Source organism: Peromyscus californicus, unplaced genomic scaffold (assembly GCF_007827085.1).
Source record: "Peromyscus californicus insignis strain IS unplaced genomic scaffold, ASM782708v3 Scaffold_13__1_contigs__length_99412109, whole genome shotgun sequence".
NCBI classification, from domain to species: domain Eukaryota; kingdom Metazoa; phylum Chordata; class Mammalia; order Rodentia; family Cricetidae; genus Peromyscus; species Peromyscus californicus.
Window position 1 is genome coordinate 35,142,996 of NW_026294424.1, and position 27,083 is coordinate 35,170,078.

Here is a 27,083-nt window from a genome sequence, read left to right on the forward strand (position 1 = left end):
AGCTTTGGTACATTTTAATGAATTCCACATACAAGTACAGCAATGGAATGGTGAGATCCAGAAATTACAGTGGGTAAAAGCCTCTTGAATGACAGCTAATACTACTTCAATCACGGGTGGTGTTAACTGGCTTTATTGCTTCCTCTTGTTTAAGAAATTAAAGCAAGGCACAATATTTCTGTCTCCACAAAAATTTCTCCAGATGAATTTCCTAAGCTCAGACTGCAGTTCTTGCAATGTTTTTTGAGCACAGTACAAGCAGAAAGGAAAGTCTGTATTTAAATTCCTATTTAAATGTACAATCCAGGAGCTCCCATGAACCTTCAATTGAAATCAATTAATATGTAAAGTAACAATGTATTAAAAATCAAGTGAAGAAAAGAGTCCAATAACATTCTGTAAATGACTTCTAAATGATGAATATACTCAACATGTGGTGTATGTAGCTGTAATTTTTTAAATATATGAAATGGGTAAAAACTTATCATAGATGAGCATCTATAGATGAACATCTTAGGGCTGGGGAAATGGTACTTGTCCCTCAAGTGTGAGGACTCAGATCTCCAGAAACCTTAATAAATGTCAGATGGGCATTGCAGCCTGCCTGTAATTCCAGCCCTGGAAGGCTGTAGCAGGGGATCTTCAGAGAAAGCTAACAAACAAGACTACCCATATTGGCAAGCTGTGGGTTTGATCGAGAGGTCTTTCCTTGATGAGTAAGATGGATGAGCAACAGAGGACTATTCCTGATATCAACCTCTGGCCTCCACATGCAAACATGTGCAAAAAACATACAGGCTCACACACACAGAGAAAACAAATGTGGAAAAAATGAAAATTGTATTACAAATCGTATACTAAATCATCATACTATTGGTTTCATCAACATAAACAAAGTAATTTGTTTTTTTCATTTTACTTTATAGGTGCCTACAGTATCCTCAACTTTACATCTTGGCATACAAACTCAAAAATATTACTATCGATATAACTGCCTAAATATTATATTTCTTAGTTATGATAATGATGTTGAGGTACGCATAAGCATTTTACTTTTATGAGCTAAATACTAAAGTATTTAGGGAGGATGCTCCATAATGCTCACAGCTTTCCTTCAAATGTTTCAGCCAAAATGTGAATAATTGCTGAGTCTATATGAGTGGCATGCATGTATTCTATGCTTAAATTTTCTTCAATTTGAAACTTTCAAAATAAAGTTGTTTTGTCAAAGAAAAAGTTAGAATGAGAAAAAAGAGGTCTTTTTGACCACTTCACCTAAAATAACTGCAGGTTATTTCTGAAGCAGCTTGCAGATTCTATCTTCATGGTACTTGTCACAGCACAATGTATCATTGTTTAGTTCTATTCTCTTCATGTTTATTGTCTGTGCCCCTGAGATCACACGAAGTCGTCTAGAGGAGACATTGTGTCCCTTTGTCCTATTCCCAGTAGCTAGAATAGTATTGACAGAGTCTCAAGATACACAAATCTTTGTTGACTAAATGAAAGAAAATTATGAAAGCAGAAAACACATGAATAAATGGATGACTTTGTGTGGTTTACAGATACTGGAAAGCTTTGAGGACAGCCCAGGGACCTGCCCTACTCAGCCCTCCACCTAGCAAATGGACTGGGTTTTCGTGAACAGCCCTCTGTGCTCTGGTTTTTTATTGACCTGTTCTGACCCTGCTTTTGGCTCAGTTTGAAGCTTTCAGCCTGCATGTGACTCTAGCCATGATCTCAGTGCTTAGAGTCTCTCATGTTCTCACAATTCTACAGTTGGCCTCTTTTCTTGCAGTAACCAGAAATTCAAAGCTCTCAAAAAACCATTCATCTGCACCTATGAGAATACTGAAATGCCATCTTTCAGCTCCTGGCTGGTCACAGTAATCACAGAGTAGCTGATATTACTCTACCAAGTCCTTTAATACAGGTGTTCTCCTACCCATCCTGTTGGGAAGAAAGCTGAAGCAGGCGAAGAGAGAAAAATCTCTAAAAATTAGATCATGTTTATAACATAAGCATGGCCAGAACCATTCCCTAAAGCATTGTCTCTGTGACTTGTCCTAGGAGGTGTGTGTGGTGTTATTTCACCACACTTGAGTAGTAAGCAGCTGCCAGGCAAGTCCATTCCTTCATCTAACAGTACTCACTGGAATATGGACAAAACCCTGCCTGGAAACCATATCATTAACAATTATCCCTCAGACTCCTTCATTGAGAACTGATTGAATCCACAGGATTCAACATCTGAAATTAACAATCTATTATATTTTCTTAGAATTATATTTTTGTAGAGAGTTATCATTGATTGGCATTATTGCAGTTGTTAGTAAATTAGTCTCTTTGAAGCCCAAAGGGCATGATGACAGATATAGTACACATATAGCTGATTATAAAATCTTAAGCAATCCAAAGGTAAGTAGTGCCTCAGCTGCTCACATGCTTTCCTGGGATCCTGTTTTATTACTATAAATATGTAAAGTAGCATTATAGTGCAGTTATTATAAGACCAGATCTAGGATATTCTATCTCTGTTCACATGCAGTTTCTTCTGTTCACCAGCAGAAGAACGTTGGTGTTCTATCTTCACATCTTTGGGAGGGGACTGTTGGAAGAATTCACTTGGATTGTCACCAGAAGTGTTTAGAATATTGCCTGTATGGAAGCATGTGTGAGAGCCAAAGTTACCTTTTAAGTTTTAATTACTATGCCTAAGAGATTCATGAAACAAAAATGCCTCTGACCTATAAGCTTCTTTCCTAAGGACAGATATTCCTGAAATGTTAGAGGCTGTTGTTTATGGGAGATAACAAATCACATGTTTTCACTCCTCTAAACAAGTTTGGTTGACACAGCTGTCCCACATGTGCTTGATCACATGTGGGCAGGAGGTACGTGAACAAGAAATACATCCAAATGTATGCTTGTCCCTGATTGGACCTGATGGGAAATGAGATGCACTGTGAATTTTACCTTTTTAAGCCTCTGCAAACCATGACTCAGGGCCATTTCTGGGAGCCTGGATATGCACCTGGCCAGAGTTCATTCACCTGGCCAGTATTTAATTAAAGCTTGCTTCAAATTTAGCTTTAACCTGTGGGAGTGGTCTTATTCTCAGCAGGTGGGATTAACACATGCCTATCACTATTAGTTATCAGTCGGTTCATTACTTCCAAACCTTACTACAATTACTGATTTGTGCACCATGTGTACAGTGTTGCTGCTCAGGAGACTCTCCTGCTCATGTTGATTGTCTGGTATTTGTAAATGCACCTCACGTGTGTCCTCCTCAGCCCACTCATCTGTGGAATTTTCATGTCGCTCACTTCTCAGCTCAAGCACCACTTCTGCAATCCATCTATCCTTCCTACAGACCCCACCCTCGTCCCCACTTTGCCTTTTCCTGCCCGGCCTGATGCCACCTCATTATTGTTTTTATCGTGTATTACACACTTACGTTGACAAGATTTTGTTTTGATTGTGTGCATATGTGTGTGCATGTATGGGGGTGAGTGTTGTGCAATTGAGTACAGGTGACTGCACAGTCCAGAAGAGGGTGTTAGCTCCTCTTGAGCAACAGTCACCGGTTATGGTTACAGGTGCTGAGAAGTGCAGTACTCACTTTGAAGTCAAAACTGTGTCTCCACACTCGATTCCACATCTTCTCCCTCTCCTAACCTGCAAATGTGTCGTGGACTCTGTTTTTTTCAATAATACACTTCTTTATCTAGTACAATAGTAGGCCCATGCTGTTGCTCAATAAGTAGTAAATGGATTTGCATCTATTAGATGATTATTTGCCTAAATGATAAGTGTATCCCTGTCTTTGCAACTTAGTAATAATGTGGTTTCTCAGCTATTTCTAAGCCATGTCCCATGTAATAGGCTTGGAATCTCCTAAAATTCTTTGCCTTCTTCAACCTCTTCTGGAACTGGAGTCCCACTTGGGAACCTGTGCACATGAATGGACCCCGACTCACAGCATAAATGACTTGACTTCTCCTTGACTGAGCAGGATGGGAAGCTTAGCCCAGTATTGCCTGCTTCCATTTGTATTAAACATTATTTTTATCTGTGAAACTTAAAAGTGAATACCTTCTCTCAAATTGTATGTACTTCTCCAGGAACACCTAAAAAGCACCTTTATTTTCTCTTCCCCTCCTGACCAACCCATCATAATAAATTTCTAATGGATGCTCTGAATCATTGTTTTGCAAATTTATAATGAGGACAATAAATGCCCTGGTGAAATTGTTGTGAGAGTTCGGAAAAATATTACTGAAAGGCTTGGCACAGAGTAAACGTCAACCCAGAGCTCCTGGCTGCCCTGTTTTCCAAATGACTAGCATTACCCTTGGAATTATATTGGCCCCACTAACCTGCTCTGGAAATACAGAATTTCTCTCCTAGGGACATATTTTAATAGCAAAGCAAAGAGAATTGCAACAAAGAGCTTGTGTATATCTTTTCCCAGGTTGCTTGGCCAGATTGCCTTCATTAGCAGATCCCTCGGACTTCAGGTCAATGTGCATATTTTCACACCTGCTGGTCCCCACCCCCTCGTCTCTGTAGGCTGCAAAGGAATGAGGCAGCCCTCATTTGTTTGATTTCGTATTGCATCTAGGCCTCCTGCTTTCAATATTGGGACTGCTCATAATTGAATGTTTTGCTACCTGGTCTCGAGTTATCAAACAATGAAGGATGCAAGGCCCAGGCAAGATTGCTGAAAATTATAGGAGGCATCTTCTTGGGTTGATTGCTTTTATATTTAATCATATGCTAATTGTTAGTTCTGCAAGGGAGTTTCCCAAGGAGATAGCAAAGTAACAGGGGGGGAAAAGATATCACATAAATATATGTCACTCTCATGAGGCAATTTACTGAATTAATGATATAAAGAAAAAACTCTATTAATACCTTCAGAGAACATAGTTGGCACCATCAATTAGATGCACAGGCACGTAGTGTACTATTTTTCCTTGTTTCAGTAGAAATAGATCCCAACTATGGGTCCCCAGCCCAGTTGCAAACAGGTGGAAACAGGGCTGGCAATTAGCCTTCCTTGTTCTGCTGTCAATCATCTGCTTAAGGTACCCAGATCTCCAAATATTCTTCTTCAAACTCTCAAAAAGACAAGATTTAAATGTCCCCATTAAGAGATGACAAGTACTGGAAGTAACAAGTACGTAAGCTGTTCTGATTTCATCATTACATAATGCACATGTGTTGCAGCTGTGCAACCCTTACAAATACGCCATTATGTGAGAAAAAATAAAATGAGCCTTGTGAAAACATGCATTGACTCACTGTATCATAATAATGAAAGTTCAAAGACATTAGCATGGACACATTTCCAGTTTCTTGTCCCTTGGATCACAATTAGCATGTACTTTAGAGTCTTTGGGACCATTTTGGAGCATAGATCTTGCCTACATCTTGAACTGTTGACTAGGTCTGGGTGTCCTTTCACCTGACCCTTTATTCTGCATGTAAAATGACCACTAGAGATTCAGCATACTTGTCATTCCTAGGGGAGTAGAAGTTTCTCAGATCCTTGAGTTATTTAATCACCGTTTCTTTGAAGCCCATGGCTGATAGACCCTGCTGTTTTGCACGTGTCTGAGCCTAGGGAATACAAAAAAATCCTAACAAATGGCAGGCACATTAGGTGCTCAGTAAGAAGATTCTGGATGGCAGAACCAGTCCTTCCCCTGTGCTGTGGAACTGGAGGAAGGAGACAGAGTGAGGAGATACTTCTCTAATCTTCTCCAATCCTATCTTATACCCCCGCTGACCTCAGAAGACTTCTGGACAATTTACTTCCCTGCCGTGGCTGATTTCTCATCAGAACAGAATCTCCTTGAAGGTGTTTATTGTACCTTCACTTTAACCAGAGGTGTCATCATCTTTCTCTTGGAAACTTTCTATTTTTGGTTCCTGGACCCTGCTAATTTCTTCTTTGACATTTCCTCTTATTGACTTAGTCATTTAAAGTTATTAACAAAAGCATATAATTTAGGTGCTATCCTCGGAAATCTATTCTGAAGTTAAGATGTATTTACAAATCATTTACTAAGGAACATCTGTTACAGAAAACTGCAGAAATGACAGAAAGATGGAAATTGTCAAAAAAGACCCAGAGCTCAATGAAGGTCTCATAGAAGGTTGGCCTCAATCTGCTCTCCAATGAAAGCTCTTAAGTGTGAAGTGGACCTCTGACTTGTTTTCTGCCAAGGCAAGAGAGTGAGTCCTACATATTGTTGCCCTTAGTCAAGTGATACCCAGTTGAGTGTGATATCCAGTTGAATGAGTTTCTAGATTTTTTTCCTGTAATCGAGCTATCTGGGAGCTTGAGGATAGCCTTCCCAAAAAGAGTTTATGTATCTGTTCCATGAGCCAAGATGACTTGGAGCATGTTCAGAGTTGCTAAGGAAACACACATGTTAATAAACAAACAGCAAATAAATATAGAAAGAATTTGAGAGGATCTGGATGCAGCATCCACACTGTCAGCTTCAGGTTCCCATGTTTCTTCTCTAGCATTTGACTGACAGGAGGATGTAGGTGCATGGCAGTCTGGGGGCACCGTAGAGCTACATGGAGTACTTGCTGTGCAACTATTCTATGCCCGCTTCGATGTCATCTCCTCTGACCCTCTGAAAGACAGTATTCTGTCTACTACTGTTTTCTTTAATTCCTCCTTGTGGTGATATTACGTTCCCCCAAATATTGTCCACCCTAATAAACTTATCTGGGGTCAGAGAAGAGAACAGCCACTAGATACAGAGGCCAGAAAATGGTGGCACACACGCCTTTAATCCTAGCCTTCTGGAGGCAGAGATTTCTGTGAGTTCAAGGCCACACTGGAAACAGCCAGGCATGGTGACTAATGCCTTTAATCCCAGGACGTAATGGCAGGGAACAGAAAGGTACTTAAGGCATGAGGTCCAGGAACTAGAGCCTGGTTAAGCTTTTAGGCTTTGAGCAGCACAGTTTCAGCTGAGATCCATTTGGATGAGGACTCAGAAGCTTCTAGTCTGAGGAAATAGGATCAGCTGAGGAATTGGCAAAGTGAGGTGGCTGTGGCTCGTTCTGCTTCTCTGATCTTCCAGCATTCACCCTAAAACCCGTCTTCAGGTTTGATTTTATTAATAAGAACTTTTAAGATTCGTGCTACACCTCCTATCAGTGTAGAAATGTGTTCAAGGTAACTCTCCACAAATTAAAAGCTAGGGACATGAAGGAGGTCCAGGATGTCCCTTGGGTCCTCCTTCTTCTCTTGCTAATTGTATGTAGAGATGAATCTCTACTTTCTTACATCCTGCTCTGTTGTTTTCTTCACTTTCCTTCTTACTGTTCTCTTGTCAACCTCCTGAAATCAAGGTCATTCCAAACTTGAAGACACTGGTCCCTCTTCATTTAAGGTCAGTCACCTCCCTGAAAATTCTAGGGCAGCTTTTTTATGTTCTGTCACAGATGACAAGTGTTTACTGCCTCCATTCCATTCTTAAAGCTGTTTGGGGACCTGTTTGCCTAGTTCCTCATTTCCTTGTTTCTTCTTCCTCTCTCTCCATCATTCTTCACTGTGTCAGGGTTGAACTTCATGAGCAAAAATTCCGGAGCATCAGTAGAAATGATCTGATTCACTGTTTTCATATTCTGGGCTTCAAGGACTCTCAAATGGCCCCAGGGAATAGAAGTCCACATGGCACAGAGTCACAGGCACATGTGGGTCTCTGCTCCTAAACATCTTTGAGGGAAAGGGAAGACTCCTCCTGCTTTTAACAGCACTAACTATCAAGATGTTACAAAATCTGGCATTGCCTCTGAATCAAACCTCTTTACCCCACAACCATGTTCATTTTCTTACCATTTTTCTACAATGCACCAAGATGTAAGGGAGCCAGTTAATGAGCAGCTGGACTTTGGAGTTGTGTTTGAGATAGAGAGTGATTGCAGTGATTGTTCTTTTGAGAGAGAGCCTCATGCTCCAAATGTCATGTCTTGGTCTATGTTGTTTTCCATAGGAAAATGCTATGTAGTTCTGAGTTATATTGATAAAGAGATAAGAAAGAGGAGTAGGTAACATGATGTGGTAGTTTGAATGTATTCGGGGGGGGGGGGGGGGCATAAGCTCATAGGGAGTGGCACTATTAGGAGGTACAGCCTTGTTGGAGGAAATGTGATCTTGTTGGAGGAAGCTGGATGACAGGTGCCTTTAATCCAGACCTTGAGGCTGGAGGGCACACCTTTAATCTAGGACACACCTTTTGTTGGAAGTGTGTCAGTAAGGGATGGGCTTTAAGGTCTTTTTCTCAAGCTTCACTCAGTGTGACAGTTGACTTCTTATTTTCTGCAAGATGTAGGACACTCAGCTCTTTCTCTGGCACCATGCTTGCCTGCAATGCCTCCATGCTCCCTGCCATGATGGACTGAACCTCTGAACTGTAAGGGAGCCACCACAATTAAATATTTTCTTTGTAAGAGTTGCCATGGTCATGGTGCCTCTTCACTGCAATAGTAAATCCTAACTAAGACACATGACTATGGGATACTTGGTAAGTTAAAAATTGGTAAGGCAAACTGGCAGGTTGCAACTTCAGAAAGATACTATCTAAGGCCAAAGGTATTATGTGGATAGAAGGGTAAAATCAGAGCTGTTTTTCACTTTGTTGTGTTTAGTTGAGATGGGGTCCTGTGTGACCCAAGGTGGCTTCCAAGTCTCTTATCAGTCCAAGGATGATCTTGAACTCTTTGTCCTCCTGCCTTCACCTCACAAAGGCCTAATTTTCAGAGCAGAAATGCTATGTCTGGCTAAGAGTTAGTTCTAGTTCGATCTTTATTCTGAATCAGTAGTCTGTTCTAGCTAGGCCTCAACTGATCACACAAGACCCACCATTCTGCAGGGCAATCTTCAGTGAATATATAGCAGTTTTAATGTAAGTTTCACCTAAAAACACCCTAATATAATCACAAAAAGGTAATGTTTGACCAAATGTTGGTATACAAGGACCCACTGAAATTGATTTATAAAATTAACCCTCATACACCCAAGATGTATTCACTTAGCTCCATCATACCCAAGAGGGTTTGGAAGTCATGGATTCCTTTTATCATCTCCACAGTAACATTCTGAATCTAAATATGTGTTACACTCCTTTGATATTTGTTACCCATAACTCCCGAGAACATGGCTGGGCAAATAAACAAAACACATCCAGAAGGAACAAGAGTCAGAGAGAGAAGACTGGCTGCTTGGACCATGATTGGAAAAGCAGCACAACTCAACTGTATAATAGGGGATCCTAATGACATGTGCCAAACACAATGCTTACTCCTTCACTAGAAAGATGTAACCACCCCCTTGGACAAGTCATTTAATTCTGCATGCTTTAATTCCCTATTTAGTAAAATGAGGATAATAGAGTATTATGTAGAGTTAGCCTGGGAATTAGATGGATTGAATATGGAAGATTTTAAAATACAGTTTTGTCAATAGTTGGTATAGTTTACTTTCTAGTGCTTTGACAAACATTATGACCAAAAGCAACTCAGAAAAGAAAGGGTTCTTTAATCATATAGTTTATAGTCCATCACCAAGGGAACTTGGAGGTAGGAACTAAAGTAAAGATCATGGAAGAATGCTTCTTGCTGACTTTCTCCCAATGATTTGCTCAGTCTCCTATAGCATCTAGGACCATCTGCCCAGGAATGTCTCCCACTACAGTGGGCCAAACCCTTCCACATCAATCATTAATCAAGAAAGTGCACAATAGACTTCTTACAGGCCAATTTGATGTAGTCATTTTCTCAATTTATGTTCCCTCTTCCCAGATGACCCTAGCTTGTTATTTGACAATAAACTAACCATCATGATGTATGGCGATATTTTATTTGTACTGAAATGTGATTTTATTTGTATGTTAATAAATAAAGTTGCCTGGGGATCAGAGCTAAAAGCGAGCCATTTAGCAGAAGTCCAGCAGTGGTGGCACACGCCCTTAATCTGATCATGTGGCAGGCAGAGTCTCTGTGTGGTCAAGGACACAGCCAATCAGTGACAAGAACTTTTAATCCCAGTACCAACCATAAAGACCTGGAGGTCTGTATAGACAGGCAGTGATGAGGAAATCATGTGGTTGGGTTTAGAGCCAATGAGAAGGGAGAACAGAAAGGCAATGAAGAGACAGTCACACAGGAGAAGGTCTCTCTCTCTCTGGGGAAGCGATGGCAGCGAGTGGTAAGCTAAAGGCTATTCACTAGTGCTCTGATCTCTTGGGCTTTTAACTCTGTATTTGGCTCTGAGTTTCTTATTCAATAAGGCTGTTTAGAATTTCATCTTCAATGGTATATTTCCTATTGTTTTATTTAGCCTGAAGGAGCTAAGTTATTGTCATCAACATCACTTATACCATCATCTGTATTTACTCTTAGCCACGGATTAATTACCTTTATCTGCCATATTTATTTAATTTTGATAAAGACTTTACAATATAAGCCTTCATCTTATCAACATGGGTAGCTAAAATACCAGGACTTGACTCATGACATACCTATAGATTCTCAGTATTTTCTCCTCCTAATTATGTCAGTCTTTGATGCTGCTGTTCAATGGCAGTACTGTCCCAGCATCTTATCACTCTAACACATTCTGGATGTGAGGATTATGGAGTTCTGTCCAAAAGGACAGTCAGTAGTTTGGGCAGCTTAGCCCATCCCATGTTGGCAGCTTGAATGCTAATCATCAAGAGTCAAATCCTGCTGGCCAATCACTCAGTAAGTTTGGGTTGTACCTGGGCCTTCTTACCTTCCTCTCCCCTCAGGAGCTCATCTTTGTTCTCCAATAGGTAGCAAAGCCTGTGTGCATCTTTGGGAGAGCCATGCTCAACTTGAAGAGATATTTTTCATGCAGGCATTCCATCCAGCTTGGAGAGTTACTTCATCCATATCCTCTCCATACTGGATTGACTATTACATGTTAATTCCAGATTTAGGCCAAGAGGTAAGGAGACATAGCCAAGAGTGAACTATGAAATAGGCCTGATTATGGATCCTCTCCCCACAGCTGCTCAAATGCTCAGAACAGACCATGGTACAGGGTGTTACCATTTATCTGTTGAAGCAATCATCCCATTTCCTTCCATGTTCCTTTTTGTTCCATTTGCTTCTAGAAAATTCTACATACTGGTCTGACCTAACACCAATTATATCTTATTCAAGAAACACAATCTTGAATAATATCGTATTTACTTTTTTCTATTTAATTATGCTACTATTTACATTTAAGCTTCTACTCACAGACTTACAGAAGAGTTTAACCCGTCGGTAGTTGGACTCCTCTGAAATCCTCAAAATCATCTGGAAGACAAAGTTTTGCTTATTAAATAAGATTAGGGATTCAATTATGGATGTTACTAAAGCTTTCAGCCTCATCTTATAGTATGATTAATGGGAAAGAGGCCACTCTGGATCTGGTCCAGCGGGGCAGAGGAGTTCTCACTGGGTCTCGATGTGAATGCCGGTGTCCCTTACGTTCACTTCTGTGGTAAGATCTCATCACAGGCTAAGGCATTCACGTCCTAAGGCTGGGGGCTATTCAGGAGCGGCTTGCTCTACTGCCTTCTCAGTCTCAAAGAAAACCCAATTAGCAGTTTCCCCTGCTCTCTCTTTCCCTCTGGCTTTCTCCTGAAGAATCTAGGAAGCTCTTAGGAAAAACAAGCGTGAAAGTGAGGCTGCTGCTGATAACATCTGCCTACGTGTCACCACACATCCTCTATGATTCTGCTCAAATGTCATAACAAATATCACAGACCATGGGGTTTAAACAGTAGAAATTTATTTTCTCTCAGTTGTGGAGGGTGGGCATGTAGGATCAAGGTTCTGACCAATTCTGTTTCCAGTGAGGGCTCCATTTGTGAATGGCAGATGACCACCCCTTCTCTGTGTCCTCATGTGGTATTTCTTTAGAGTCTGTGTTCTGAGAGGGATCAACTCTGTGGTATCTCTTCCTATAAGGAGTCTAACTCTATACATCTAGTTCTCACTCTTACAGAATTGTTCTACTTATTTGTTTCCTTATAGGGGCCTACTTCCAAATATAGTCACTAGGGGTAAGGCATTAACATAAACTGGGAGGTAACCCAGACACTCAATCCATAATCTATTGTTTTCTGTTGTATTTGTATCTGAATGTTCACCTCCTAAATTCATATGTTTAAATCCTAGTCAACAGTGCAGTGACATTTGGAGGTGAGATCTTTAGGTATGATTAGACTTCTGAGCCAAATCCTCATGATGGCATTAGCAGTCTTACAAAAGAGATGTTAGGACTAGGGTAAGCATTTGCCTTGCAAAGATGAAAATCTGTGTGTAGATTCATAGAACCCATATAACAAGGTAGGTGCTGTAGTTCTAATGATGGCAAGATGGGCAGCGGAGAGAGGCAAGTCCCTGGGGATTGCTGGCCAACTTTCTAGCAAATTTGGAGAGGTTTCCATCCAGTGGAAGACCCTGTCTGAAACAGCAGGCTGAAAGTGCCTGAGAAAAGACACCTGACATTATTCTCTGACCTTCACCTGCAGATGCAACCCCAGCACATGTCCACATGTGCAACCTTCCACTCAAACACATGCATGTGTACATCCCCCACCTAGGAGAGAGCCTAGAGAGTTTCCTCACTTCCTTCCCCAAAGTGAGAACACATCATTTGTGAGGTGCCTCTGAGCCAGGTAGCAAGTCCATTCCATCTCTGCTAGCATCTTGATTTGGGGCTTGCTGCTTCCAGGATTGCAAGAAACAAATTTGTGCTATTGATAAGCCTCTAGCTTATGGGATTCTAAAATATCAGCTGGAGCAAACTAATGCACTAGCTATTTATTCAGCATGCCCGAGCAGACTAAAACAGAGTGAGGAACACAGTGATTAATAGCTTACAAATGTGTTGTCCTTGCTGTGGAATGTTCTGTATGTCAAATGTGTTGCTGATTAGTCAATTAAAACACTGATTGGCCATTGGCTAGGCAGGAAGTGTAGGCGGGACAAGGAGGAGAATAAAGCTGGGAAGTGGAAGGCTGAGTCAGAGAGACACTGCCAGCCACCACGATGAGAAACAGCATGTGAAGATGCCGGTAAGCCACGAGCCATGTGGCAAGGTATAGATTTATAAAAATGGATTAATTTAAGCTGAAAGAACAGTTAGCAAGAAGCCTGCCATGGCCATACAGTTTGAAACCAATACAAGTCTCTGTGTTTACTTGGTCGGGTCTGACGGCTGTGGGACTGGCAGGTGAGAGAGATTTGCCCTGACTGTGGGCCAGGCAGGAAAACTCTAGCTACAAATGGCGCCCAACGTGGTGGCAAGAGTTTCCACCTAAAACCTGAGAAAAGATTCTAAAACGGAGCTAAAAACAGCTTCCTAATCATCTCTCTCAAATGAGCGGCAGCTGCCAGTTTGAGCTACTGGTGGGTTAATAGCATGTGCGCTCGACCTGCAGTATGGCGGGAATGAGTCCTTTGCAAGTGGCACTTTGAGCTGCATGGTGGATTTAGCCTTTGCTGGTGCAGAGCAAAAGGGGAGGTTTCTGGGCTACACGCTGCTTGGATAAAAGCATAGAGACCCACGATAGCTCCCAGAGCTGGTGGAAAACGCCATGTTGGGAAGCTGAGGTGGGTGGATCCAGCAGCCACAGCTGCTGCAGTTTAAGGCAATAGATTCACAATAAGACAGATTCAGATGTAATAGTTTACAATGTGTGTAAAAGATACGTAGGCTTGAAAGAGACAAAAAAGATGATATTCAGAGTTATAGAAATAAATACATAGTTTTAAAAAATAAAGTCTTTAAAGAGACAGTAAAGGTAGTATAAAAAATAAGCCACGTAAAAATGGATATTACACAGAGAATCTGCATTGTCTTGTCTTTGGGACTTTTAACTGCAGAAAAACATTTCATTGTAAAAGCTGTTGAGTTACGCCAAAATGTATATTTTAAAGGTATCTTGACTTCAAAATTTGAATATAAGGATATGTTACTTTGGAAAGGAGACTCTGCTTTTGTTCCCACAGAAAGCCAAAGGCTATGGATTTGTTCCAGATTAAGACACATCAGGTTTGACCAGCCAAGACCCCCTGAAAGGTCTCCGATGACACCATGGCCCAGATGATCCAACATCCAGAATGGTTTGAAGGCAACTGGCTCAGACGATACACCCTCATGGACTGTTCCATAATCCTAAAATTTTCTTTGTTTCCCCATAAGATACAGCGCCCCCCTCCAGCAGGAAGTAGTAAGAGAAGCTACGCCCAAATTCCCAAATTGTATGTAATTTTACTTTGTTAAGGTTAAAACCTTCCTTTTGAAAAAAAAAAAGGGGGAAGTGCTGTGGAATGTTCTGTATGTCAAATGTGTTGCTGATTAGTCAATTAAAACACTGATTGGCCATTGGCTAGGCAGGAAGTGTAGGCGGGACAAGGAGGAGAATAAAGCTGGGAAGTGGAAGGCTGAGTCAGAGAGACACTGCCAGCCACCACGATGAGAAACAGCATGTGAAGATGCCGGTAAGCCACGAGCCATGTGGCAAGGTATAGATTTATAAAAATGGATTAATTTAAGCTGAAAGAACAGTTAGCAAGAAGCCTGCCATGGCCATACAGTTTGAAACCAATACAAGTCTCTGTGTTTACTTGGTCGGGTCTGACGGCTGTGGGACTGGCAGGTGAGAGAGATTTGCCCTGACTGTGGGCCAGGCAGGAAAACTCTAGCTACATGTCCTCTACATTCACTTTTTGTATTTCTGCATATCAAGTGTTCTTTTACCCCAACTCCAATTTTCAAAATCTTACCATGAATGAACTTCATACTCGTGGTGTATTACCTCATAAGTACAACCTGAGACAGAGACTTGAGCTCAACTAGATGAAGTTGGAGGTGAACAGGAAGTACAGAGGAAAGTGAGATGACTGTGGTGATATTGTGTTCCCCAATATATTGTGAAAACTAATAAACTTATCTGGGGTCAGAGAACAGAACAGCCACTAGATATAGAGGCCAGAAAATGGTGGCATCACACCTTTAATCCTAGCATTCCAGAGGCAGAGATCCATCTGGATCTCTGTGAGTTCAAAACCATACAGGAAACAGCTAGGCATGGTGACACATACCTTTAATCCCAGGAAGTGATGGCAGGAAGCAGAAAGGTATTTAAGGTGTGAGGACCAGGAACGAGAGCCATGTTAAGCATTTAGGCTTTTAGCAGCACTTCAGCTGAGATCCATTTGGATGAGGACTCAGAGGCTTCCAGTCTGAGGAAACAGGATCAGCTGAGGAATTGGTGAGGCGAGGTGGCTGTGGCTTGTTCTGCTTCTCTGATCTTTAGCATTCACCCCAATACCTGGCTTTGGGTTTGATTTTATTAATAAGACCTTTTAAGATTCGTGCTACAGATGACAGGAAGGAATTGACATAGGTCACCTGAGCTAGATCCTACAAAGAACCTTCTAAAAGCAGTAAGGGGACATTTCTCAGGGCTGCCTGTTTGAAGGGAAAGGCAGCTAGATTTCTTGTCCAGAAACTCCATTTAGTCATTGACAGACCACTCCTTCCAGAAAGGCGGACTCGCTGACATCTCCACCCTCCTCATGTGTAAGCCAAGCACTATCTCAGGTATAGTATAAAAGCATAGAAAGGAAGGCCAGAGCATTTGCAACAGGAAGTGACTGGGTAGGCAAAGTAAGTACTGAGAGGACTGTATGAAGACCCAACAGCTTGGCGTGCATGGCCTCTACTCAGCCCAGCTAGTGGTTTGTTCTGATTCCTATCTTTCATGATGATGATTGAGATTTACTGAGTTCTCAGCTCAGGCCAAAGAAGTATACTCAACACTTACATCTGGAAGTTCATTTGACTTTCACAGTAATTCTTCATGTCTACTACTATTATTTATGTTGCATTTTAGGCATAAAAGATCAAAGCTCATGGAGTTTAAACATCTTGTACTTGTCCATAGTTTCTAACTCAGATCCTCTGAACCTGAGCCAGGACTATCTGACCCTGAACAGGCACATAGATTATTCTTGACTATTTTAATGTAGATGTAACCCCAACCACATGACCGCCTCATCACGGCCTGTCTGTATAGACCTCCAGGTTTTCCATGATTGGTACTGAGATTAAAATAATAACTGTGACCTCTTTCTGGAGGCTTTTTCTTTGTGTGGACCAAGCATCTTCTCAGAGGCCCTTGACTCACAGACATTGGATGGAGGGACGCTATAGACCCTTTGCTGTAACCTGTGACTGTGCTGGTCTCAGGCCACATTCCTGCTTTGCATTTAGAGAAGTTTCTCCTCATTTCTCTTTCTATGGATGACAGGTTCATCCCCTCGATTTTCTCATCATCTTTTATATGGTGTGATTGACTTACAGAGTCATTATTGTCTCTGATACATGAAATAGTTCTGAGATAGGGAAAGCAACCAAAGAATGAGCACAATTATCTGGTGGTGTGAAGACCCATTGGAGACATTTAAACCCATTGCGATAGTGGGGACCTTCTCCATGTGCTAGTGAGGCAGAATTCTCTGTGTCAAAAAAGCATTTGGTAACAGATGAACCAAGACTTGCATCAAGATGTTCTGATCATGGATCAGAAAACTGTGCCCATGAATCTTTACCAGACAAAATGAGAACTACAAGAACTACAAACAATGCTTATATCCACTGGTTAAGTAAGCACCTATGGAGAAATAGAGTAGTACAGATTGGAGCCATAGGGGGCAAGGAATATCTATTAGGATATTTCATTTGTCTTTGTGAAAGATGATAGCATGAATTAACATTAAAGCAGTGGGGAAAGAAAGATGTGGTTGCTAAATTTAGAACGTATTAGCTGTCAACTTGATAAAGCCTAGAGTCACCTGAAAAAAAATCTCAGTGAGTAATTGTCTTTAACAAATTGGTCTGTGGCATGTTTGTGAAAATTTGTTTTGACTATTAATTGATGTAGGAGACTTAGCCACTGTGGGCAGCACCATTCCCTAGACAGATGGTCCTAGGCTATATAAGAAAGTAGGCTAACCATCAACGTGTGCATGATTCAGCAAACAGCTTTCCTCTATAGTTTCTGCTTTGGATTTCTGCTTGAGTTCCTATCCTGGCTTCTCTCAATGATGGACTGTGACCAGGAAGAGGAAATAAGCCCTTTCCTCTCATAAGCTGTTTTTGGTAAGACTGTTTTATCATGGCAACTGAGAGGAAACTAGAATAGTCAGGTGACCTGAGTTAAAGGGCATTTCAGCTATAATCTGTGGCTATAAAATGAAGCCTGTGTGTGTGCGATAGTAAAGTGTAGGAAAAGAAGTATTCTGTATAAGATTAGCTGTCACTAGAGTAGTGAGCCTATGTCTCTGTGCTATGGTCTTCAAACCTATTTACCAGCAAAACCCCATATAGGTCAAAGGAAAAGTAGAAAGAGAATATTACTGTGGGTTTCTCTTGCCATGTTGTGAGTGTGAGGGAATTTGTCACTAATGTTAACACTAAAATCCTAATGTGGCTACCCTATGTAAGACTAAAAAAGCACAGGGCTCTCCCAAACCTTGGGCCCCCACAAATTTTTGGTTCTTAAACTGCTGTATGTGCTGTCTCCAGAAATTTCCCAACTATAATTGAGGTTTTCCTAGGCAAGGTGATCAGAGTACTTGAGAGGCTAAGGTAGGAAGAATGCAAATGTGAAGCCATCCTGAACTATATGGCTACCTGTCTCAAGCAAACAACTGTTAAGTGTTCCAACCCAGCTTCATCAGCAACCTGTGCTCTTGTAAAGTTAGGATTCTTCTCATGTTTCCTGGATTCCCCGTATCACCTTAGACATCTACTGGGTGTATGTGTCCTTCCTTCCTTCCTTCCTTCCTTCCTTCCTTCCTTCCTTCCTTCCTTCCTTCCTTCCTTCCTTCCCTCCTCCCTCCCTCCCTTCTTCTTCCTTCTTTCTTTCCTCCCTCCCTCCCTCCCTCCCTCCCTCCATTCCTCTCTCCCCTTCTTTCCTTCCTTCCTTCCTTCCTTCCTTCCTTCCTTCCTTCCTTCCTTCCTTCTCTTGCTTCCTTCCTTCTCTTGCTTCCTTCCTTCTCTTCCTTCCTTCCTGCCTTCTTCTTACTTCTTTCTTTTTTTTACATCCTGTCCACAGTTTCCCCTCCCTCTTCTCCTCCCAGCCCTTCCCCCCACTTTCATTCATTCCTCCTCTGTTTCTATTCAGGAAAGGGCAGGCTGCCCATGGATATCAACCATACATGGCATATCAAATTGCAGAAAGTCTAGGCATCTCCCCTCCTATTAAGGCTTGACAAGGTGACCTAGCATGAGAAATAGGGTTCCAAAAGCCAACAAAAGAGTCAGACAACCACTATTCCCACTATTAGGAGTCCCACAAGAAGTAAACCTACACAACTGTAATATATATGCCGAGTTCCTAGGTCAGTCCCATGCAGGCTCCCTGGTTGTTAGTTCAGTTTCTGTGAGCCCCCATGAGCCCAGAATAGTTGATTCTGTGGGTCTTGTTGTCCTTGACCACCCCCCTGGCTCCTATAATCCTTCTTCCCCTTCTTCTTCAGGACTCCCTGAACTGGGCCTAATGTTTGGATGTGGGTCTGCACCTGTTTCCATCAGTTGATGGATGAAGCTGCTCTGATGACAATTGGGCTAGATACCAATCTATGTGCATAGCAGAATATCATTAGGCATCATTACATTGATTTTTTTTCCCCCTCAGTTGTATTTGGTTCTATCCTAGGTCTCTGGATCTTCCAGCCTCTGGGTCCTGGCACTCCAGGCAATGCCAAGGACAGGCTCCCTCTCGTGGTAGTCAACCAATGACTGGGCCAGTCTGAGACCCATGCCGCAAGAATTGTTATTTTAATTGTTCAGCTTTCTTGGAAGAAGTGGTGTCAAGCAAGAGTCATATGTTTTATGCCACAAACCAGTCTTTAATTATGTTTTTAAAACTGGAATGGGCACAGCAATAAAAGTGGGATTTTGTTTATGATATGACATATTCTCAGGGGTTGTAGTATATGCAACAGCATATTGTAAGTGTCCTTTCTCTCACATTCTCACGTTCAGTAAACCACAGTGTTTTTATCTGCATGTGTGAGTCTATGCTTGTGCAGTGGGATGAGTCAATGCACTTTGTAGTCAGGAAAAACTCAGCTTGATTTCTGACGCCATGCACAGGCATTTTGCATTTGTAACCTAACTTTCCAATGTTCCCTTCCCTCATCAATATAACCCAACCTAACCTTTGCCTCATGAGGTAGCTATCCTTCAGAAAGATAACCAATATTGATTTTTGCTTTGCCACTGAATTACAAATAGTTCTTATGCATTCTGGAGATTAACCTTGACATATATATTATTTACAGGTGTTTTCTGCATTCTGTGGTTTGTCTTTTTACTCTGATAGTTTCTTTGAAATGCATAAAACTTTGAATTTGTCTTTTTTTCGTGAGAATGTCAGGTATGTATACAATGAAGTATGATTATACCATGCTGTGGAATAATGCTTTTGTACACTGGTTTAATAAAACACTGATTGGCCAGTAGCCAGGCAGGAAGTATAGGTGGGATAAGCAGACAAGGAGAATACTGGGAAAAGTAAGGCTGAGTCAGGAGATGCCAGCCCACCATCCAGGGAGCAGCATATAATGGCACACAGGTAAAGTCATGGAAAATGTGGCAACATATAGATTAACGGAAATGGGCTGAGTTTAAGTGTAAGAGATCGTCAGTAGTAAGCCTGAGCCCATGGCCAAGTAGTTTTAATTAATATAAGCCTCTGTGTGTTTACTTAGGGGATGTGAGTGGGAGAGATTTGTCCCAACTGCCGACCAGCCAGGACACAGGAAAACTTCCAAGTACAATACCACCTCCCCATTTTCTCTCTTAAGTTCTCTCATGTCCCTTTCAAGCCCATCCTCTTGAATATGGGAATCCTATCAGTAGCCACATCCTCCACAAAGAATGGTTCTCCCTCTTCCAGCAACTATCAGCTACAAAGAGATCCACATCAATGGCTGGGGTCTGGAGATCATCTACCCTATCTATGCCAAAATATGATCTGGACTGATTGTATGCTGGTAGCCCCAGCTGCTGTTAGCTTGTGGGTATGATTAGTTTAATACAATCTTTCTCATTTTGCTTTTGTTACTTGAGATTTTGGTGCTGTAATCAAGAAATCATTGCATGAGCCAAGGCATGGCATTTTCCCTTTTATTTACTTCTAGTTTTACAGCTTGAAAGGATTTAACTATGTAGTTCTCAATGAAAGTATAAACAATTGTTAGGTAAGTTCCTTTACAATGTAGAGTCTGTACTATTACTCAACAGGAAATGCAGATATGGAAAAATAGTATGGAGATTCTTCAAAACTTTAAAGAAATAGAGCTATTTTAAGACCTAGTAATATCACTTCTCTATATTTTTAAAAGAATTGAAAGTAAGGTATCAACTGTATACTATAATTACATCTTCATTGTAGCCATAACAACAACCAATATATGAAAAAGTTGTGAGGTAAGTGCCCATCAGAAGAGGAATGGTTAAAGAAAACGTGGTGATACCTATATAATAAAATATAATTCCTCCTTTAAAAAAGGAAAGCATTGCTATCTTCAGTAAGAAGGATAAGCCTTTAAGACAGCTAGAGTGAAGCTAATGGGGCAAAATGGTGACTGATCTCACTTGCATGTATAACAAAAAGATTCACATTCAGAAATACGGTAGTTACCAGGACCAGGCGGCAGGACCAAGGAGTTGAGTTGTTGTTTGATATGTTTCAGTTATAAAAATTGAAAACCTTATGGAAAATTTTTATAGAACACCATGCCTATAGAAAATAACAAATATTGTGTACTTTAAAAAGTGTTCAGAGGGTGTTTCTTACATTGTGTTCTTGACACAATTTTTAAAAACATAAGCTCAAGACTAGCAAGATGGCTCAGCATATAAAAGTTCTTATCATCCAAACGTGACCTAAAGTCAGTCCCTGGGATCCATATGGTAGAAGGGAAAAGATCAAACTAACTTCCACATGTGTACCTTGGCATGCATACCCTTTCCTCCGTGACAATAAGTGGATAAAGAAACATAAAAACATTTTTAAAGCACATATGCTTGAATGTTGAACTGATGTGAATAAAGTGGATCCACTGCCTGATTGTAGATAAATTTTCATAAACACACACACACAAGATAACCAGAAGAATCCATATTATAAAAATTACTGATACCTAGCAGATTTCCAATAAATGCCAGTCCCCTTGCCTTGATTCTTCTACATTTAATTCTAACCTCTGGCAAACTGGCTTCAGACTGAAATTTACACTAGAATTACAAATGACTTCATTGCTTCATAACATGTTTTCCCACTTTGGAGAAAGAAAGGCCAAAACTGAGTTTATAATGATTTCCAAGGTCATGCAGAGGTTTGCAATTATCTCCTATTTCTTATTTCAATAAGGGCAATTGACTCAAATCCAGAAAGGCAGATCTATGCTGCTAACTAGGCTGGCATTGGTGGTCTATCAAACTTTAGTTTGAGTTGCAAATAATGAGGCTTTTTAATCATGTTTTTGGTGAACCTATTTCTTGGCTTATTTTACTCTCTGCATTATTTGGGACACAGTGAATAACTGAGGAACTGTTTCAACATTCTCTGATTTAGCTTTCATTTATAACATGTGTCTGATGAGGAAGGGGTTGCCCACTGATATGCACAGAAGGTGAATGAAGTCTAAACAACCAGGATGATGTTCAAATACCTCCTGAGGGTCAGAGAGCTTGTAAAATAACCTCCCTGGACCAAAAAGAAGACTGGCACCAACAAGAATCAAATGGTACTGATAAAGGAGCCAACCTAGAAAACTGACAGGTAATGAAACACTCTCATCCGCCAAGGGGAACAGATGGCCATCTTCAGAGGACACAGCACAATTGTCACTAAAAACAGAGCCTGAGATTGTGTGAAAAGAAGGCAGCTTTCCAACCTCAGGCCCTGGGAAAACAGGATGGGCTTACATGTGAGATGAGAGGAAGGGAGGAGAAACTTGAGAAGGAGCTGTTGTTTGTAGAAATGGATAGCAGGGGAGATGGCTCTCTCTTTGGTCTAAGATTTCTAAGAAGTGGTGTCATTGTGTATTCATCGCTGAAATAAAAGGCGCTGTCACACCTGGCAGAAATACAGGGTTTAGAGATTTAAAGAAAGAACATCAGAATAATCTGTGTTTGTTTTATTCCTAATGTGAAGTGTCTCAATTCTTTCTGTGAATTGACAGGTATATATATATATATATATATATATATATATATATATATATATATATATATATATCTTGTCTTCAATCAAATGACTAAAATTGTAGTTAAATTTGCGTTGTACCTTAATCTGTACCCATTGAATTGGGTTTTATACTGGCAGACTGTTTATGTCTAGTAGGTAAAGTTTTGAGAAAATTAGCATCGAACAGACAACCTACCTGACCTTAACTAAAGCTGTGCTGGAGGGACAAAAATTACCATTTAAGATTCCAGACTCAAGAGCACATAAGATGTGATATCTTCATCTTTTATGACAGCTTTACATGTCTCTTCCAGCAGGAGGCAAACAGGCTACGACTTAGGGAAAAGTTATAAGTATTGATTCACTCCTAAAACCCTCAGAGGAGTGATGAGACATGGAGCATCCTGATATACAAGTTTGTCCATGTGTGCATATGTATGTGTAAGCATGTGTGTGCTACATATAGAAGCCATTGAAAGCTGCAAGATGCCTGGCTTTGTCACATTCTATCTTATTTCTTGAAGATACTGTCTGTCACTGAGGAGGGAGTTTGCCCTACCCCCCTTTATTTTCTGCCTCTCAGTACTGAGGTTACAGTCATATATAATGTGTCCAGCTTTCATGGGTATAGAGGAGAATTGAATTCTTGTACTCATGCTTGCAAAGCAAGTACTCTTACACACTGAACTCTTTCCCTAGACCAAGCATACTGATTTGGGATCTTTGCTAACATTATTTTGGTTAATCAATACAACTATTTGCATATGGGATGCTACGCCTTGCTTTGATGTGTATACAATGTTGTATGGTTAAATCCAACATATCTGCCACTTTGCTTACTTGCAATGGGTATCATCCTAATGTGTTCGTGGATAACTGCTGTAGTGTAGAAATCTTCCTTTTCAGTCTATTCCTGTGAGGGGACTGCCACTAAGCAAACATGTAGTTAATTGTGTGGTCTTTCCTCTCCCTTCTTGCAGGGTTACCAGGCCCAACCTCTGCTTTCTTCTTAGGAATCAACCATGCACTGGGACCTAGCCTTCCTTTTGCTCTGCTTGATGAAATTCTTGCCTGGCCAACCTGGTTCCCTCTTCCTGAACAGACAACCTGCTAACCAGAACAGAGGTAACATCTGCTTGTCTTTAGAGTTCATATTCTCCATTTGAATCCAGCAGTTCATAAAGATAAAAACAGAGACTCTTTTTAAATACATATACACATTATATGCATATATCATTAATTTTATTAAATTATGTGTATGGGTGTTTTGTCTGCCCATATATGTATGCCCACATGTGTACAGTGCTTGAGGAGACAAGAAGAGGGCAAGAGATACCTTGTGATTAGAGATACAGGTAGTTGGGAACTGTTATGTGCCATGTAGGGGCTGGGAATTAAACTTGTGTGCCCTAGAAGAGCAGCCAGTGCTTTTAACCACTGAGCCATCTCATTAGCCTCCATACATCTTATTTTAAGTTTACATTCCACATATGAGAGAAAATGTGCAGTATTTGTCTTTTTCAGTTAAGTTTACGCCACTGAACATAATCATTTCCGGTTGCATCTCTTTTCCTGCTAATGACATGATTTCTTTTTCCCAGAGCTGAATACAATTTCATGTGTATGTATCACATTTCATTTATCTCAAAACAGTTTTTGTTTAAATTACCTGATGGCTAAAGATGGTGAGGATCTTTTTATGTATTTATTAGTCATTAGTATTTTTTCTGGTGAGAAATTTGTGCTCAGTTCATTGGTTCATTTATTGATTAGATGGGTTGGTTTGATGTTTAATACTTGCAGTTCTTCATATATCATGGATATTAATCCCCTATCTGATGTTTAGTTGGTAAAGATTGTTTTCTTTATTCTGTAGCTGTCCTTTTTGTAATTGTGTCCTTTGTTGTGCAGAAGCATCATAATTTCATGGAATCCCATTTGTCAGTTTTGGGGTTATTTTCCATGCTATCAAAGTCTTTGCCTATATCTGATTTTTGAAGTGGAATTTTGTTGTTGTTGTTGTTGTTGTTGTTTGCTTGCTTTTGTGTGGTTGTGTTCTGGAGATTGTATTCAGTGCTTTGTGTACCCTAGGCAAGCATACTATGACTAAACTATACAATCAGTCCTTTGAAGTGGTCTCCTATGGCAGTTTCAAACATTCATGTCTTCCAATCAGGTCTTTGATCCATTTGTTTGTGTGTGTGTGTGTGTGTGTGTGTGTGTGTGTGTGTGTGTGTGTGTGTGTGCACAGTTTCTGTGGTTTTTCATGTTATGAATTTTGTGTTATTATAGTTTAATCTGATAAAATAAAAGAAATTATTTGGATTCTTTTTAGTAAGAATGACCTGATTTGGGGTCTATAATCGAGTCTCTTTTAGAGAAGTTTCTATGAGCTGCTGAGAAGAATGTGTATCACTTTTCTGTTGGATGGAACAGTTTGTGTATATGTATTATACAATTTTATCTGTGTAATAATTTAACTCTCCATTAATATTTTGTTTGGATGATCTATCTAGTGATAAGAGAGCATTATCAATGTCACCCATTATATTGAAATAGAACCTACTTCATCTTTTATGTCCATGAGTGTTTTATGAAGTGTGAAGACCCAGTAGTTGTTGCATATATATGTATGACTGTTATATTTGATAGAGAATGTTCTTTTCATATGTAGTGAGCTTTTTATTTTTCCTGACTGATTTTTTTGAAGTCTTCTTTGTGAGATTTTAGAGTAGCTGTGTCAGCTTGCTTTCAACTTTATAGAGGGTTTCCTATCCTTTGAATTTCTAGAGCCATGAGATTTTCCCTGATTCTTCCTCATAATCTCATGGTCAAGAATAGAAGTCAGTGGAAAACTATAGTAGCAAAAATACAAAAACAAAAACAAAACAAAAAACCCTAAAAATTGCTGGAGTCATTGAGATTCAGACTCTCATCTCTGTTGCCATACTAAAATCCTCTTATTTGTAGACACACATGTTTAAATATGCCCTTATTTGTAGACACTTGCTTCTGTATACTCAAACCTTTCTTCTTTTCCCACTTTCAACTAATTTGTATAGACAGTTTTATTGCAGGCTCTATTTACTTACTTCTTATTTAGAATATTATTTGGAAGTTAACACAATGAACTCTTCTGAAAATAAAAGATGAGTCTGCACGTTTGGAAGAGGAATTAAGATAAGGCAAAAATGGAGACTTGCCTTCTTGAGATGGGAACAATTACTATTAGGAATTTCTGTATCTTCATTTTGGAAAGAAGTTAAAAATGTTTTTTTCTTTAAAAATGTAGCATAATTTTAATAAATTGTAGTAGCATTTTTGTTACCATTTGTAATTAAAATATGTGTGTAAGTGTGTGCATTCATGCTTAGTGGGCCAATGGACAGACTGGGCAGAATTATTGTTATTAGCTTTCAAAATCAAATCTGTCCTCCTATTTTCTGGTCTATGAGAGGGCCATAGGACTCTTCAACTCACATTTCCATTTGGGCAGCTACAAAGGGTTGGCCACTCCCATTGGGGGTATTAGGGGGAAAAGGTGGAGTGGGAGGAGGTTTACTGCTAGGGGTTTTCTGTTTCAGTTAATAGGTCTTGAACAAAACTCTGGAAGCAAGAGTGTCCCAGTGTGTATTATGGCAGCAGCAGTTGGTTCTAGGCTGCAATGATGTTAAAAATAATAGTAAAATCATCCTCTAAGCATTCCTCCTATGTGAAGATCTGAATCCTGAACCTTCAGATACAGCACATGTGCACACATACACACACCAATCTCCAGAGACTCCAGCTCCAGCCAATTTTCCTCCCAAGGGATTTGAGGTTTTCTATGTGCAACTGCCACAGTGTAAGCTTCTGTCTGAATAATTACAAACTTCTCCCTTTGACCCCCCACTTCCATCACTTACTGTTCTGCTTTCTGTGTTTCATGTGTTTAATATTAAGCTAGCAATTTTATTAACTACTCACTGTTAAAATGACTGGTGTGGCTTCTGACTCCTGCTTGAACTGTGACCAATAAAAAATAGGTTTTATGGTTGCAATATTTCAGTGAAGAAATGGAGGCTCACAGGCCCAAAGTCAGAGTCTCACTAGCAGCAGTATTTGGACTACATCTCCATGCCTCTAAGGATCTTTAGTTTCTTTGCTTTTTCTCTCCTTCTGTGTTGCACACAGCGATTCTTCCCTCCTGGAAGAGGGCCTGGCCTCATTGTTCTGGAGTCTTTGTTCCAACATCTTCTTCAGATATTTATATTTTCCCTGCCACTCTTTATCTCCCTTTTGTATCTACAGTAATTTCCCTTGAAGGCCCAGGATTATAGCTGCAACACTACCTCAGAATAAGATAGTTAAGGAGCATTGGCAATTGGTAAGGAAAGGGGGGAAAACAGTTTCTTTGTGTGCATGCTCAGAACATCTACAATTTATTCAGGGAATTGCCAGGATGTGGCACTCTTATTAACCATTATTATCATGTATTGAATTATATTTAAGTTTAGTTCAGCCCACTTAACTTCAATTTTTTTTTTATTTCTTCAACATCTTTCTAAACTCCACTTCAGCACCTCATTTCCACTCCTTTTAGCTACCATTCTACTCTGCTTTATCTGATCAACTTTTACTTATTTATTTTGATTTTTAAGAGTCCATGTATAAATAAGATAAAGCAGTGTGTATCATTCTGTGCCTGGCTGTTTTACTTCACATCATGTCCCTCAGGACAACACTTGTCTGGGACCCAGTTTTAGCTTTACTCCA